The sequence below is a fragment of the Echiichthys vipera genome, assembly GCF_963691815.1.
Source record: "Echiichthys vipera genome assembly, chromosome: 5".
In the NCBI taxonomy this organism is placed as follows: domain Eukaryota; kingdom Metazoa; phylum Chordata; class Actinopteri; order Perciformes; family Trachinidae; genus Echiichthys; species Echiichthys vipera.
The window spans coordinates 17716492-17734065 of record NC_139830.1 but is presented as its reverse complement, the minus strand read 5'-3'; positions in this window follow the sequence as shown (position 1 = coordinate 17734065).

Genomic DNA, 17574 nt, shown 5'->3' with positions numbered 1-17574 from the left:
TACCACATCTTACCAAAATGGTGTTGACTTTGTTAGTTAACAAATTGCAGATTACAATCTGGTTAGATACAGCTGGCGAGAGACATTATTTTGTCGAGAAGATCAAACAAAGTAGTCAAATATGGACACCATTGAAGCACTGTGTGAATTTGAGAGCTTCTCACAAACCCTTGAATGCACCACCAGGGAGTTTTACAGTAAGTATGATCCCTGTTTGCAACTGCATTACCATGATAACATAAAACAATAAAAACACTGTATGGTAGTTTGCATAACTCAAGCACGTTTAGTCACTTGAAGTTGTTTTCATACTGCATGAGCTCAATGCAACAGCTGCCTTGAGGCTAATAAAATCTATCATATTCACATATAGTCAGCAGAAATGACAAATATACTCATACATTTTCGGAAACCCTCTTAAACCTCACTGACCTACAGGTGGCCAGTCGATTCCAACTCATATTGAACAGCCAAACTTTGGAATCAAGTTTCTGTAGATATCTAATATGTCATGTTAGATTTAGGGGAAACATGTATATGTGATGCAGAAGACATTCAGAATATCTCCATTTGATGGGTTTAAAAATGTATATTGCTGTAACCATCATACAGCTGGAACAGTTTAATAAAGATATATGTATATAGGATACTTGGAGACAGTGGGCTAGGCTAAATGATGATATACTAAAAAGGGCAAAAAAGGACTCAAGCATGCTAAATTTACTCATGGGCCTTTAAAAGTCTGAGATGTATGAGAATTTGTTCTATAAAAACAGATTAAGACCTTTTGTGGTTCAGGCATCACAGCTGAGCCACAGCTCTGGCTTCTCCAAATGAGCAGTAATTCCAGCCTCCAGGTTTCCCATCTTCTGGAAAAGACGTCGGCTGCCTGTCCCGCTGACTTCCGACGGGGGTGGAGAGAGACTTTTAAAGTAATACCTCACCGCCCTCTTAACAAGCCATCCATCCGTCCTGCATCCCAGTGTTCCCACCTCCATACCGCTCTATCCCTCCATGGACACAGAGAGAGTGAGTCCTCGTCAGAAGAGGAGGAGGAGAAGGAGGAGGGTGTTGGGCCTATTCCCTGTTCAGCTACGTCTTTCCTCTTTTTTTCTCTTTCGGCAAATTGTCGCACATAATTACTCATCTATCAACGTGGTCATCAGTCGTTCAGTCACAGTGGGAAGCAGAGCAGTAAATCTGGATAGATAGGTGACTTGGCCTCATAGACAGAGCGGTAACAGCTATAAACAAACATGTACACTCACTGAAGTGTGTGCGTGCGTGCGTGCGTGTGTGCGTGCGGGTGTGTGTGTGCGTGCGTGTGTGTGTGTTTGTATGTGTGAAGTAAATACTTCCAAGGTGATAATATGGTTATTTATGGCGCCCTTTATCCTTTCAATAAAATCCCCATTTACTGTGCACAACACTCAATGAAACTGGCTGTTGATTGTCTTCCAAAGGTAAATAAGTGTTTAAATAATATTCAGGTTTTAGACTGGGGGTCAAGATCACAAGTGTGTACAAGTGCATCTACACTAAGATTTTTATACAGTAAAGTCATCTACGTCACTGCAGTAGGGATGTTACTGCTGTTCAACTTTAAAGGTCCTGTGTGTAATGTTTTTTATTGCCAATGGGTTGTTACTTAACTTAAAAATGGAGACCTTGGGCTTTAGGCTGGCTGAGGGTCTGTGTGCTGCCCGCTTTATCCGGACTCCCGTGGCTGATCTGGCTGGCTCGCCACTTGCAAATGACCTTATCAGCAATCGCTACAAAGCAACCAACGCGAGATCCACACAGCATAGCAAGTTACAGCTAGCTAGCCTAATGTTAGCTCACTGAAGCCTAAGCTGGTTGGGGGTCTGCTGTCGGTTGCTTTGTGGCGTTGGCTGATTGACTGATTTGAAAACAGCAAGCTAACATTAATGTAAATAAGATTGTTATTCATATTACACCATTATACCAATATGATGCTGGTCAAATATGTTGAGTCTCACTGTTTTGACTGGTATTTATTCGTAGCTATGGAGCGTTCAATCGTGCAGGTGCGAGCAACATGGCGCTGACTGCAGTTCACTAACAGCCAACGGTGTTGCTAATAACAAGGGTTTTTCGGGAAGTTACACAGAGAACTTTTAAAGTTGATATCAATGAAACGTCCTCATGTCTTTAATCGTTTTTCATCTAACTGGTTCATTGAACAGATGGCAATAGACAGGAAGTCAGAACAACTAAGTCAAAAGAGGCATAACAGGATCAGTTCAGCTGGAATGAGTTGTAAAAAGAAGGTATGTGCACTGAGGAGCTGATGAGGGAATTGGGATCAGGGGGCTGGGGGGAGCTGAGATGGACAGAGAGGGAATGTCAGAGTCTGAAGTGACAAGAGTTTGGTTAACAATGGACAGAGCCAGATGCAAAAGATTGGGTTGTTGCCATGACGGCAATTTGTGACAGTTACTTGTTATGTCTAAATTTAGCCAGACAGATGTCAATAACAGATGTCAATAGTACCAGTCTTACTGACAGCAGCTGCTCTTTCCAATATATTATCTTATTATCGTTTTACAGTACAAAAAGAAAGAGTTGTCATGCCTTTTTAAAGAAAACATGTGTGATATATTTATGTTTTGGATTCAACTGTTTCTGTTGATATGGCAGTCCCTGACTTAAAACTGCACAGAAGTAAAATAAGTATTCAGATCCTTTACTGAAGTAAAAGTACTGAAACCCTACTGTGAAAACACCCCACGAGTAAAACTCCTCCATTTAAAACTTCACTTTAAGCAAAATATGATTAATCATTGTGTGGTAAAATGTTCTCCTTCAGTTTTTAACTTATGTATGATGTTTAGTGCTGCATTAATGTGAACAGTGTGTTGCGTGAAACTGACATGTTTTCCGTATTGACTTCAAAAGGACTGCCATAACTTTCACTCAGTTTCACTCACAGTCACTCATCAACTGGTGTCAGCCTGAAATTATGTATGTGTGACTGTGATGATTGTGTATGTTGTCCATATTAATTTAGCAAACCATTGAGTGGGAATGTGACAAAAAACACGTTGTGAAGCTCAGTGAGGTTGACTCTGGCCTTTGGCTTCTCGGCTAATCCAAAAATGGGAAAAGACGAACATGGATGGAGCTGGGGAGGGATGAATGATGGCACCCACCTTTCACTCAAACTTGCCAGCCCTTATGCATAACTTTAAAGATTATTGGTTTCTGATTTTTGTATCTGACTGTGTAGATGTTTATTTCTGCTATAAAGTTGGGTATTTTAACATGATATGGTGATTGACTCACGTTTGGAGCCAGCCAAATTTCTCAGCTATGGAGATTGCCGCTTGGACAAAAAAGAAGTGATACAGCTGCTATTTTCATAAATTAGACTACATATTTATATAAAAAAGTAATATTTTGAGTCTTTAAGTTATTAGGTCAGTGCACAACCTAAAATGATAAAGTGTTTCAATCTGCTTCAGTATAAACAAATGAGGGCCTTCTTTCAGGACAGTTGAAGACATTTACTACAGCTGAAAAAATGTTGCACTGTCACATCTTTCTCTGAGTAATCAGCCTCAGCTTTTATATCACTTCATGTAAGTCTTTGTAAAAGGGTAATATGATTTACTCTGAATCACATCAATTCAGATTGATTCATCTGAATTGACGATGATTTGAATTGATTCATCGGAATTGATTATTCTAGCCTCCAATTTAGTATCTTGTGCATGTGAAGGTTTCATTGTGTTACAAATGCGTTGGAAATACTGAGCAACGAGTGCTGTGACTGTTTTTTAAATGAAAAATTGAAACTGATGAAGTGACGCTGATAAACATCAACATTACAGCAAATGAAGTGTTGTTTTTGAACTTCTGGAAACAATGGAGCTTAATGACTCGGTCGTCTACAGTCTTTTTCCAAAATCAAATTTTCTTGAGAAGAGCACGTCACGGAGCAGAGTGAGTCAGGAGAGAAAAGCATCACGGCCCCCAAAATAAGCAAAGATTGATGTTCAAACACTTAACGTGATCGATGCCTCACCAGGCAACAGCCTGAATGACAAACACGAGGAGTTGGAGAGTCATTTCTGTGATAACCTTAGATTTACCTTCATTGTGTGGATGTTATGAAGCTACATTGTTTTGCTTTAGATGCCTTCCATGGGCAGTTACTAAACTTTTCAGACTTCACTGGAAAGAATTATGTAAATTTACTTGATTTATTTTGCGTATATTAAATGCTTTTTTCATCATTAATTTAAATTAGTCAATTTTAAAATGCACTTTCAATGATAACCAAACACAAAGACTAGAATCAACTGTAATGTTTAGATGTTTGGACGATTTATTTTCATTGTGCAGACATTTCAGATTAAGATGAATTGACCCAAGACTAGTTAAAACAGCATATACATATAGATCTAACTAGTGTCTGTCTGCTCTTCGATCTCGACAACCACACTTGGCGGACATATTACTCAGGAACCAAGGAAGTGCAGTGTTGAGTGCAAGCTCTTGAGATCTATGAGATATATTCTTTAGTAGAGCGTTATGTACACACTTTGCAGCGTATTGAGAGAGGACCACTTTTAACTGTTAACTGTTAATGCTGGGTACAAATTGCATTGCTACAGTACTTTCAAGAACAGATGAAGTAAGAGAAAGTGGAGGTGTGACATATTGTAACGCACTCAGACATTAAATGTACATTTTCGAATGAACGCTTTTGTTCCCAGAAATAGCCTGGTGCGATAAGTCAATATAACAATTTATTATTTTTCAATGTATTTGTATTGCGATGAAATCATATATCGAGATACGATACACAATTTTATTGTTTAAACTGACAATAAAAAGCAGATTAACGCAATCTCTCAGAAAATGTTTTCTGAAATACTTGTTGGAACAAGACTCGTAGAAAGAGGCTGAGTCACCAAACAAAAACAGCGGCGCTTTGGGGAGATTACACTTGCACAGTAACATCTGGTCTGCAATTGCCATGAGGCTCAATAGGTGGCGCACTATAATAAAAATAGAAGAGCCCTCCCACAGCGCGGCCATTTTTGAATTGTGTCCGTGTCTAACTTCCGTAGTATTATGTGGAAATATCATTTGAAATTTGCAGTTTTGGTTTTCTAATCAAAATCGTCCAGTAGTGTGCCCACATACACATCGTCAACAAGATATATTACACCTGTACAGTTGTCATGAGTAGTGAAATTAGCTATAGTGACCAAAACCTTTGTCTTTTTTGTACCAGGCTGTAAACATTTGTTTTAAATGTTTATTTTTGCATTGTAAGGCACATTAACATGGGGACCTATGGGCACTGACTCTGTTTAGAGCCAGCCTTAAGTGGCCACTCAATAAACTGCAACTGTTTTTGGCACTTACGTGTTGGCGACATTTCACAGACCCAGATGTTGCAGCTTGTTACAAATGCACTTATTTTAACCCAAGCAAGTGGTTCAAGAAAACCAACCAAACAAAAGTAGATGACTACATGGTTTTATTAGAGTTTGTGAGTTTACATGGAAATGAATAACCCATTATGATTGTGTTTTTTTGAGTATTCATGTGTTTGAGCCTGTAAACACTAATCTTGAATATGATCGTAACCGAGCTAAGCCCCATTGACGGGTTATCCATGTCAGCGCAAACGCACTCGACGAAAACACAGCAAAATGATGAGAGAAGGAGAAAAGTCTTTGGAATGCAGGTAAGATGCTTCCAGTAAATACTTAGATAGTCTTTGCTGTTTTTAGACATTGAGTGGGCCTTAGAGGGGAATGACATTGCGAAAAAAAAAAAAAAAAGAAGAAGAAGAATGATTTGTGAGTGTTGCGTGCTGGGAAGGACGAATGGATGTCAGAAGGAGGGAAGCAGAGAAAGGAGAGGGAGACAAAAACAAGATTTCATTAGATGTTCACATGGAGGAGTCCACACCACTGAAATGGCCACACATCCTGCGTGAATGTACACACAGACGGAGACACACACAATGACAGACTATACACAGACACAGTCACACAAACAGGGTCTTATGTTTTTCATTCATCGGCGAAGAATTCCTACGTGAGTTTTTGCAGCGATAAGATTTCATTCCTTCATCCTGAGGTCACTGTTTCTGCAGAGAGAGACATGGGGAAAAATGTGTGTCTCTGTCTGTGTGTGTGTGTGTGTGTGTGTGTGTGTGTGTGTGTGTGTGTGTGTGTGTTTGCGAGAGAGAGAGTTTCAAACCCTCATGCCCCCTCTGCTGCACACTGAGTCACTCAAACCCATCCCTCTCACTTACTACCATCGCACTAGAAAGACTAGAATCAGAGACCATGCTTATGAAACTGTGAAAAAGGGACATTTTGAACTTAACTATTCACAAATCTAAGAAAAGCCATTTATCATAGTTCTTGTGGCCTGAGAAAGCTCTAAATAGAGTTATAGATGGCTACCAATTTGGTTTAGAGTAGAACGACAGTATATGGCTGCTGCACAGGACAGAAGGAGGCTTGTATGCTTACATAAGGTCGAAGGTAATGCATTTCTTGATGTGTTACATTAAGTGGTTTTTATTCTGTGATTTGTTATAAATAGGGTTAATTAATAGTCATAATCTGCAAGATTTGAGATAACTTGCTTCTAGCGGCCTCTTTGGCAGTAAGATGTAACTGGACTTTCAGAGCCCCCCATCTTGTCAGGTGCACGGTTGCTTTGGGTGTTGACTTTTTTTTTTCTTCTCTTTTGTAAATTTTATTGACACACATTCACCTCTCTACTTCTGGTCTGTCCCGTGTATGTTACCCTCTTAAATTCATACACACACATATTCCTAATAAACTTCTGCCTTTACTACAGGCCTGACTCAGGAGTTGGAAGTTCCCAATGTCCAATTACATATAATATAATATACATAATCTCCAGGTAATTTCCAAAACATTTCCTGGATACAGCGATTTGATTTGGTACTAATCATGGGGAAAATAGAGGCAGTGATTAACGGGTACATTTCGAATTCATTAATTCATCTTATCGTCTTTTACATCCCGTCTTTAAACTTTCTTTCAGAGGAAAGCGTTTATGAATATTTAATAAGGTGCTGGGTTTTATTATCCCACTTATTCAATTTTTTTTGTAACTTCTAACTATGTTATCCCCTGGTATTATCGACCCCTGTGTTGTTTTTATCTTGTATCTTTCTTTCAAACGCTACCTACACACTCAAACTAATACTGCTTCACAAATGCATTCAGTAATTCACACACACACACACACACACACACACACACACACACACACACACACACACACACACACACACACACACACACACACACACAGGTTTTTCTTAATTTAGTTAAGAAAAACCTGTATTTAGACAAGAACTCAACTGAAATTTTGTTCAGTATAAAGCTGTTGTGCAGCAGTGGATGATTACAGTTTCTGCAGTTATAGCAGCACTGTGATTTGGGAAAACATCAAATATAGGGTGTAACATTTATAATTTCAGAGCCGTATTCTCGTGCGTGCTCCTGTGCAGTCTAAACCACATGCATCAGCTGCATTGGTTGGTAGTGTATCATTTGCTAACAGTTATATAATTTCCAGCTGTCAAAACACAATGTTGTAGGTTGAGTACTAAATAACGCAAAGTAACCAAAATAACATCTATTCCGTTTAAAAAAAGAGAATGCTGGTGTTAAAGGGATAGTTCAGATTTTTGGAACATGGGATTGTTTAATCTATAGTCAGTGTATTTAATGAAAATGTTAATTGAATGACATAAAACATTTATTTCTGAGGAACAACTGGAATATGAAATAATAACTTTTAATTACTAAGATATTGTAAGAAAAAAAACCTCACTGGGTCATTTTGGTCCCACTCCAGCAATAAAGGGTTAATGTTTTCAAATGTTTGAGCATTGTAACTCCTACCATGGCCTTGGAAATATATAATTGGCAGTTTATGTTTATGTTTTTGTTCTAGCTTGTTTCAAAGCCGAGATATTGAGGTTTTATGGACATTTTTTAAATTCCAATTTGGCTGCCTTATATCTGTGCAAATGGCAACACTGGTTTTCTGATTCCTCAATCAATAACCTTCCAAAAATGTATAGGGCTGCAAATCCCTAGAAAAATCCACTCAAAATGGATAGTGAACCTGACTAAGATGGCTGTCGGCACAACCCCAGTTTGGAGAAGCAGGCACGAGTCCCGAGACAAAAGCTAAGCAGCGTACTGCTGTGGATGGGGCTCACTACTCAGGTGGGAGGGAATAAGACACGAGGAGAGGAGGTGCGGAAAGGAATCGATTTTGTGCAAGCAGTGCAATGAGAGGAGGGAGGTGGAAAGCTATCTGGATGAATGAAAAAATATATATAGAATGAAAACCTTGAATCTCAACATGTCAGAAACAAAGCAAGTCATGCTTCGATATCCAATCATTCATGAAAGTGTAAAAACTAAAATAGTTAAAATTGGAGTTTTCACACAACAACACACCGAAATAAGACTTAGTCAAAATGATGAAGTGATTCTACATTATAGTGCACACATGGTAATTTACACTTGTATAATGAGCCGCTGTTAAAATGAATGGCCGCTCCTTTAGTTGATACAGTGTTAATGTAGTCAGTGTGCACTCCTCTGTGAAGGCCATGTGCAGTTTAACACAGATGGCCTTAATTAGCATACGACAAAGAGCGTTATGTGTCACAGAGACAAAAGCCAAACATCACCTTTTTATCTTCATATGAAGGGAAATAAGATATTCTCTATTTCTTATTGTCAAGGTTGAATAAGAATATCCTCTTAATCTCCGAGATGTAGGAGCAGTGCAGAGATGAAGATGATCCACCATCATCAAATGAATGGTGAGATGAATTATGTAACTTGTCTGATATCAGACAGAGTGGGCAGATTTCAAAGGTCTGGACGCAGACGATTACATTACAGTCCTTAACATGATAAAAAAGGATAATTTACATCTTTGTTTTTTCTTTTTCCTTAGACTCAAATTGTTTTACTGTCTATATTTGTGCTGTCTTATCATGAGCTCATCAGTGAAGCAGTTTGAATTGCAATAACCTGTGTGAAAGGTGCTATACAAATAAAGCTGACAGACTGAACTTCTTTTTAAGATCAGTTTATCATACCTGTGGGTGAGCTTTAGGATTCCTCAGTTGACCTGCAGTTGGACTGTTAAAAAGAGAAACTATTTAAAAAATGTGAATTTAAAAGTCAAGCACACGTAAGGAGAGGATGTTGATGCACATTTAGAGCACATACAGCACATGTGTCTGTCTGCCTGCTTGCATGCTGCCACACAATTACAGTACATAGGCTATATTAAAGGTTTGTATGCATACGTGTGTTTGTGTGTGGTCAGTAATAACAGGAAGCTGGCCCTCCATGTTGACACAAACCTGTGCGGGTGATTGGCTATTTGAAATAAATAAACAAACAAGCGAGTGGCCCACTCAACCCACAGGCAGCAGAGCTCTCCAGGAGACTAAAAATAAAACAAATGCTGAGCGCTCTGCACCGTTAAACCCAAACAGGAACACCTGCAGCTCACCCCTCGGCCCGGCATGTCGCCATGACAACCAATTGCACTGCATGCAAACAGTTTATACTAAGATAAGGACGGGTTTGGAGATTTTGCAGATGCCGGACAGGCTTGAGTTAAAAAAGTGGATGAGCTAAAGCTGAAGTGAAACAGAGAAAATAAAATCAGAAGACAGCAGAGGTTGAAAAAAAAAGTCGAAGAGGGTGAGGAATGTGGAGAGAGGGAATCACAGACAAGCGAGAGGGGATGTATGGCGACCAAAAAAATGGGAATTTTAAAGCGAGTGAGAGCCAGTCTGGGATGTGGTTTGAGTAGGAGTTGTTACTGGTTTCAGAGTCAGCTAGTGGCTGTGGAGCACCAAGGTCACAAGGCTGACAAAAGTAATGCATGGCTGCCTAAAATGTAAATAGATAGCTAGGTTGTAAATGGTGGCACACCCTCGTGTTGGACATATGGAGAAATGAGGGAAATGATAACAAGAGAAGAATTAAAGGAAGAGGATATGGCTGGAGCAAAAACAGTGTGAATGTGAAAGAATGATGCTAATGTCAGACACAAAGGACTGGGCCCCTGCACCAGTCACCACATCTCACAAGTGTGCAGCAAAAGCGTCAACTGTCCCTGAGCAGCAGTTGTCCATTCCTAGCTTAGCAACAGAGAAAGGCAGGCCTGTGAAGCTCTGAGCTTCTCATCGTGCCGCTCTGACGACATGCAATAAAGTGTCTTTTATTTTCTTCTTTCTCAAAAATAAAATAAATTAAATACAAGAGCATGTTGTGAGGAATGGACTGGAATGAAAACAGTGTTTGTTCTAACTTAAGCTGCAAAGGTTGGCATGCCTAGCTAAGTTGCTTATTACCTACAGTATTAGGGGCATGCTAAAGCATTTATTTGTAGGGTTACAGCTTACGTCCAGGACACACAAATCCATTGTGCAGGAGCCGGTCCTAGATAGTAATCACAGTTTATGGTAACATTAGTAACTCTGTCCAGCTCTTTTATTTGGTTTGAAGAAATTAACCCTCCGGCCAGTCGACTAGCAGAGTGCTATTATTAGCCTTGTGCTATCTTGCTACAGCTGATAAAAATCTTGTTGTGAAAGATGTCGATTCAGCCAAAAAATCCACAGTCTTCTCTAGCAAAGTCAAACTAAGCAATATGATGATTAAATGCCTGTGAAAAACTAGTGGACCATGAGTTGGGACCGTTTTGTTAAACTACTTTCAAGGCCAAGAAGGAAGTTTCATTGCCTGGGAAGAAAACTTCCCTTCAGATGTAACTTTAAAGCAATTCTTACCTTTCTGACATTTTTACATTTTTAATCTTAAAATGCTCCTAATAAGCGTATGGCACACTAAAATGTAAAAGAAATCCACCAGGTGTTGAAATTCATTTGAATTTAATTCTCTTTTTTTTTTCTCCAAGTACACAAGACAGTTGTGAAGTGTGTCAACGCGTCTTTAAAGTGAAAAAACAGAGACAGAAACAAAAAACCCCAACATGAATCCTACTGTCCCTCCCAACAACTCATGTCAGACGTGGTCACAGTAATCAACTAAGTAACTGAATAACATATAACATAAGTAGATAGGTAAGGTACAATGACACCAAATAAAGTTTAAAAAAAAAAAAAAAAACTATAGCTAATAGCAAAAATAAAAAAAAAATAAGTCAAGAAAGACAAAAAAACAAAGGCGGAGTTGGGAGGTGGAGTTGTTGATGTTCAAGTTTTGTACAATATGCCAGAAAGGTAAGAATTGCTTTAAACGGAGCTCATTTCCCCCTGAACCCTATTACTGACTGAAAAGAGACCATTTAACCTGAATGGTCTGATATGACAACAGATTCTTTACTGCTCACATAAAAAGATGATTGTTCATGACTGATAGATACGCATTGTTATGTAAACTCAGACTTTTCTGACTCTGTTCTGCCTTGCTTTGACTACAGATGACCAGTTATTCATTTCAAGAATTCCACAACGTAGACGGTTTCGTATGTATGGGTCGACTCTGAGGGGGGCCCTGAGCTCTAATTTGGGATGTCTTGTGCGGCACTGTTAGGGGCTCTTTTGGGAGGTTAAAATGCCCCTCAAACAGCTGCAGCACCTGCTCATATTTCTCTCTGAGACAGTGTGATAAAAGTCTGCTTTCATACATAAAATAAAAGCGCAGGCTCACAACTTATGACACTGCAGGATGGACCAGCTGCATCTGGTCTGTATGTGTGTGTGTGTATGTGTGTATGTGTGTGTGTGATTACATGATTTCACTTACATCTTAGCTTTCTGCATATGTGTGCATTTAAATACACATACACACGACACATGTATATGCATGTATCTTTGTTCTTTGTTGCAGAAATGCGTGCCTGTTTGCGTTGTGTGTATTTCCCATGAAGAACATACTGTATGTGTGAGCTTTATTTATACATCTCTTTGCTGTCTGGGAGTGTGTCAGCTCCAGATGTGCTGGGGGGTCAGAGCAGGGCTGCCCTCCCCGGTCCAGATGTGTCCAGGTGTGGCCTGCACTGTTACGACATGCAGCCGGGTCTCTCCTCAGACCCTGAAATAGGTCTGAGCATCGGACACATTCACAGATTCTCTGAATGTCTAAATGTTTGAGGAGAAAATGTGAAAGATTTCAAACATGTCACAAGCAACTGCGTGAACTTCTCTCCGTTTGTGCGAAAATGAATGAACATGTCTGACTAAAGCAATCAAGTGATTCATCTTTCTGTTACTATCTTTGGCAGGATGTGGCCGTCCGTCCAGTCAGGACAGCTGTGTCCGTTGATATCTTCGGCAAGGAGAACAGGACCGAGTTTAAGGACAAAGATCTGGCAATTTCACAACAGGAAAAGGGCACTCAAGTCTTACATTCTCTGGCACAGAGAAAGGAGGAGAGAGGGAGAAGAGACAGAAACAGATAGAGAGGGGTCCATGGGTTGAAAGAGATTTTAAAACAAGATTTCGCAGCAGGAGATGTGAAAGAGATGCAGGAATGATGAGAGTTGTTTGTTCTCTGCGAGGATTCGAAAAAAGTTTGTAGTGGGGAACAGAAGGAGCGAGTGGAGGAGGAAGATGTGCTCTTGTTATCTTGCCTCACTGTTTACTCAGATTCCTACTCACAGATAGCATCAGCAAATAAGCTGCGGCCAAGTCAGCATGCTGTTGGACCAGGCCAAAGCTGACCTTTTGCCTCTGTGAACACACACACACACACACACACACACACACACACACACACACACACACACACACACACACACACACACACACACACACACACACACACACACACACACACACACACACTCCTGCTGTTCTCTACATTCTGCCCAGTTATAAACACTGAGCAACGGTGGGGCTGAAGAAAACCAAGAGAGTTTAGTTTGATTGAGGAATATAAACATTAAGTTTCTATTTTGTTTTTGAGGCCCTGTGAGATATTCATTATATGTAAAAATGTCAAATATTATATATATAGTATGTAACTTCTAGAATGTTAGATAATAATTAAAAAACAAACATATTCCTACTGAGTCTCACTGTTTCACTACCGTTCACAGCATGTTCTGTGGATTATAGATTATAGAGTAACGGGGACTCTGAATCCCGAAAAGACGGCACTGATGAATTCTTCCCATATACATGCAATTTTCCCTGTTATTCCTAGGAATTATGTTAATATTGGATATGTTAAATTGTCCAACAACATTTAGCATGGGAAAAGTAGGGTGGCGTTTATGTAGGAAGACAGACGATGGGTGTGTAGCCCATTTGACTTTCATGAAAGAGATTGGAGTTCATGTCCTATCAGATATAGGAAATGAATGGTTAAGGTTAGGTAAAGATTAGCCTCGTCAGACCATCCTTGCAAGCTCCATTGTATTTTACTCGCAGATCAGTCGGGTAACATGCGACAGAAATTTTTGAGCCGTTTGGCAAGCGAACGTCCAATTAATGTTGGTTTTGAGGCAGGTTTGAGTGTGACGAAACGCATGCAAATCCAACCTGATCTAGACACATTTTAAGATGGCAGTAGCCCTAATTCTGTTAGCCGCTCACTAACGCTTTTTTCTGTTGGATCCTTCTGTTAGAATATGGACCAGGCACCTGATATTGTGCCTTTTATCCTTAAATTTACGTTACACAAATGCAAAATTTACTTTACCAATGTTGTTTACTTTCTGAGCTTTGATTCACAATTGCAAATCATGCGAATCAATCCATGTGGCGGAGTTAGGTAAAGATAGTGGTTATGGCAAATAAAATAGAGTGAAGGTGTAAACACACCCAAGATGCATTGAGGACAGATTGAGATTGTCTACTCAGCTACAAGCAGAACTACATACTCATTCACTGGCTTTGTCCATGACGTCTGAGCTCCAGGGCCTGGACAGCTCGTTCCCACTTGGCAGCAGAATGCGTCTCCACGTGTCTTGAGTGTCCACTTGTGATCTCACTTCCCCAGTCTATGTGCAAAAAAACACGTACATCGTTACTGTTTACACATAGATGGCCTGCATATTTTAATGACTGTATTTTGAGTGAATTTCAGTTGTTACTCTCACATAAATCATTATTACATAAACCTGAGATGACTCATGAAAAATGCAGATGGACGTAAATTTGTGTGGGTAATAGGTTTGGAATTTTGGGTACATTATATGAACATGAAATTAAAGATGTCTCCCTATCTAATCTGTGCAGGACAGCAGAGAGAAAGACATTTTAGAAGTGTGTGTTCAGCTCTCTGCTTTATTTTACCGTTTATGTTTGTCTTAAGCTGTATATTTGTGTTGAACTGCTGATGAAAACACTTCCTGATTTTCCAGCTTTATAATAAAAGCTTTAAACTCACAACATAAGGGGGGACTTTTATTGTGAAGAATCTATAAGAACTGAATGTGTTTTACAGCCGCTCCGGCTTGTCAACAGAAACAGCAGACGTTACAAAGAAAGCACAGGAACATCTGTGGCAAGAAATCCTAAATATTCTTGAATTTTGGTACATTTTATGAACTTAAATAAGGTTGTTGTCTTACAGCAGTCCCTCGGGCTGCTTTTTCAGGCAGCAAGAGAGGCTCCAGAGAGCTGGATGAGTGTAGGGGAGCAAACACGGACAGATCGCAGACAGTATAATAAAACACACAATTCACTATTCTATGGTTCAGATGTTGTGAAAAAAGACAGTGAATGAGTGCATAGTTGTGCTTGGAGCGGTCATTCAGTGTATTCTGTTCACATTGTATCCTCAAACCATGTGATCTGATCACTCAGGATGGAAGTGCGAATCTTATGTGTTGGATGTTATTATCATACCGTCAGTGATGTGATAACAGAAACGATTTCTCATTAATATGTGTTTTTGTACGCAAATGGAAAAGTATTTGCATATAGAGCGCGTTTTCCTGTAACTACACAACTTTAATATCGTTTTGGCCGACCATCCACACGCAGCCGGCGTTATTGGAGCCTGAAAATGGTATCTTTTGAAACCAGGTCGCAGAGTGGGAAGATTTGAAACCGCAGCCCCATGCATTGTCGTCTGGACAACAAAACTGCACACTTTGTTAAACCATGCCGTCAACGCCCCACCTAGGACCTTCAACCCTGCGGCGCCACATAACAACAGTGCTGCTGTATGGAGCGAGACGGTTCCATAGACTGAACTGTATTCTGAGCGACATGCATGGGAATGAATTAGGCCGACCAGATATTTAACCCTTTTCCCTGATGCTCTGAATAAGTCGCTAAATTGGTCGCTAGTAGCTTTTTATAAATAAAGTTGCCAAGAAGGTGTGAAAATCTAGCGAGACAGTGCCCGCCTGTGAGTGCTTTGGGATGGGGGAGGGGTTCACAGCAGCACCTGCTGCTCGGTGAGGACACTAACTGCAGAGTGATTTATGCATCAGAGTCCAAAACACCATAAAAGTCTCCAATAACACCAGAAACAGTTCCTAGATTTCTCTATAGCATGGATGAGGATTTGGGAAGTCGCTAGATTTGATGTTTGTATCATAGCCTACACAGCGTCTCCCCATCTCTTCTTCTCTGTTGTTGGTGTATTTCTGTGGCAGTTACAGAGTTTTTAGCCGGTTTCACTGGTTTCATGTGGACGCAGATATTTCTTGAGCCGACGCCGCGTGGACGGAAAACTTTTTAACAACGGTAAAAGAAAGAGAAAAACAGAGAGAAAAAGAAGGTTGTTGTGTTGTGTGGATGTACTTTAATCAAATGCCAGGTGTGAACTGACGAAGGCCTACATGAAGCTGTCCACTTGTGATCAGATCACCTAAGACACATGTCTCAGCAGGGCCTATGGTAAACTACTTCCTGTGATGGTACTGAACATTGGACATAATGAGATGCAGATATGTTTGTCATTTCTAGGATTGTTGGGTTGCCACAAGAGGTTAATGAACTAATCTATTATTTTGGAATTTGGGTGAACCCTTTAAACTGTTGCTCTTTTATTCCTGGACCTCACTTTGAGAAGAACTGTGGTACATATAACATATAATAATACAAATAGCAAAAAAATGCTCAAGTAATGGTGGGGTATAACTCTGCATTTCTTGTCTACTTCCTGTCCTCCCTTTAAGCAGTGGGGTAACTATCATAACACTACAATGGCTGTTTGATGAAGCAAGAAGAAGGTGGTGACCTTTTATATGAGTAGGCATTATACTCTGCTCCCCTTAACCAGTACATCCCTCATTGATATTCCACCTCTCCCTCTAGTTCTATATTCCTATCTTTGTGCGACAGAGTGATGTGACAGTAGAGAGCAGACAATGTCGGGTTACCCTGGTAATTTAGGAAGGAGGACGGAAGTATCCTGGGCGGGCAACGTCCCTCCTCTCTGTGCGACGTGAGTCCCACTGATGATTCACCAGCCTGCACGAAGAAGGTTGGTGACCCCAATTTGAGTAAGGCAGGAGGAGGAGGAGCAGGAGAAGGCGGATGAGGAAGGGGGATAATAAGGCGCAGGAGGGGATGGCGATGGCTACGTCAGTGGCACTTGCTAATAGGCAGATGTCCTTGTACCTGACATAAGTAAATCATGTCTCTTGTGGGGGGAGAATAAAAAAGAAAGAGAGGAGGAGAGGAAGGGAGGAAACAAGTAGGCAGAGATGGAGATTGCCGTCTGGACGAACGAGGCGCTGGGGTTGGACGTGAGTGCGTGACTAAGTAAAATTATAAGCAATTAGTTTAGCCTCTGAGTCCACTGTTGAAATGCTGTTTTGATGAAGGCAGAAGACAAGAAGGAGGGAAGCTGGAGAAAGTTAAATGACTCATTTAAAGTGTTTTAAGCTGTTTAGGGTGAGTGGGCTGCACTGTATTTAAACCAGAGGGGGAAACAGATAATCTGAAGAGATGGAGTGGAAGAAGATGGAAGAAGAGGGAGAAAATGAGAGGCAGAGGTTGAGAGAGGGTGGGCAAAGTTTTCTGATCCTTTACCCAATTAAAAGTAGCACTACAACACTTTTAAAGATTATTTTTTGGGCAGTTTTCCAAGCCTTTATTATATAGGACAGACAGGAAATGGGGTGAGAGAGAGAGACATGCAGCAAAGGACCACAGGTCAGAGTTGAACCCACGGCCGCTACCTCAAGGACCTTCAGCCTCTTTACATGGGGCAACTGCTCTAACCTGCTCTGTACCACCCCAGCACTACTACACTTTTAAGATGCATAAAATCTAAAATAAAATAAAGTAAAGTTAACGTATTATAAAATTGCAACTGAGTTAATGTACTCAGTTACATTTCACCACTAGTGTTCAGCAACATCCCCTCATCCTTGTGGGAAACACCTAAAGTTTGTTGCAGGTTTGTTCCATAGACTCAGCTAATGGCCATAGGAAGATAAACTTTCAGAAGTATGTGATCTACCTCCTGATTAAATAGCTCTGCAGCAGACAACCACCCCCTCTGCCAAGGCAGCTTCCCCTCAACAAACATCATCATTCAGCCTCCCTCACAAACACCATAAGCA